This window comes from Carlito syrichta, unplaced genomic scaffold (genome assembly GCF_000164805.1).
Source record: "Carlito syrichta isolate Samal-C Ts95f unplaced genomic scaffold, Tarsius_syrichta-2.0.1 Scaffold287310, whole genome shotgun sequence".
Classification (NCBI taxonomy): Eukaryota; Metazoa; Chordata; class Mammalia; order Primates; family Tarsiidae; genus Carlito; species Carlito syrichta.
The window spans coordinates 224,847-226,104 of NW_007231406.1; positions in this window are offsets into that span (position 1 = coordinate 224,847).

A 1,258-nucleotide genomic window follows, 5' to 3' on the forward strand; every position below is an offset into this window, starting at 1 on the left:
CTATATACTTAAATTTGGTGAAGGGTAGCTTTTAAAATAAGGTTAGATTAGTTATTAATCCATGATTCATGAATACAAATACAATAAATTACTTTCAAAGAAGAAATCTGCTATTAAAGAAAAACATGGGGTTAGTGTTGGTTCTATTTCTTGATTTCATTATCTGATAACAAGTTTGAATTTTGTTGGCAAGCATCTTCAGAGTTGCAGCCTAGTGCCTATGAGGCAGCAATGTAGCTAGAAAAAAAAAAGAGGCTTTCAAACCAATACACATTTCTCAGCATCTATTTTGAAGAAGGCAAGAGTACTGAAGACTGCAGTGGAAACACACATGATAAGGCAAGTTCTAGCCTTCAAGGCAGTTATTACGCTTTGCTTATTTTTAAGTACATTATGAAATAATAATGATACGTTTTAATAGCTCAGAAATAGTCTAAGTGTACAAACAGTAGACCTCCCAATTTCTCACAAAGACTTGTGGTAGCAAGCCTATTTGTATCTAACTAGAGTCATTGGTAAAAGGCACTCAGGAGGTCCTGATACAAGTGAAAAAATTATACTGTTGATATATATGATGTGCTATCTAGCTATTATTTTCAGTATGGCATGAATGTTGTTTCTAATCTATACATAACTCCTTAAAAGGCAACTTCATATAATTAAAACAAGTAAAACATTTGAATTAAATTTAATAAATAGTAAATCTCTGGAAGTAAGATACTGGGTGTATGTATCTTTATGCTATAATTGATTGCACTGATTTTTTTCCACTTTTAATTTCTATTTAAAATTGTGGGGTACAATTCAGGGCTAGGTATACAAATATTCACTGTGCAGGTACCCTTATCAGTGAGGTGTGCCCCCCCTTCTCCAGGCAGATATTGACTACTGTCAATCCCACCTCCTCACTCCCTACCAACTCCCCCCCCGGCAGTTTCCACTTTCAATCCTTTTCTTATAGTAATATGGTAGTTGTTCAAGGTCAACTTATGAGTGAGAACATGCGATACTCAGCTCTTTGTTTCTGTGAGAGATCACTCAGTATTATAAACTCTAATTCCATCCAGGTAGCTGCGAAGTTCATGAATTTGTTCTTCTTTATGGCTGCATAGTATTCCATAGTGTGTATGTAACACATTTTTTAAGTCCAGTCCTCTTTTGATGGGCAGCATGGTTGGTTCCATGTTCTTGCTATTGTGAACAATGCTGCAATAAACATATGTGGATTCCACTGATTTTAACAGGCTAATTTTGGTGA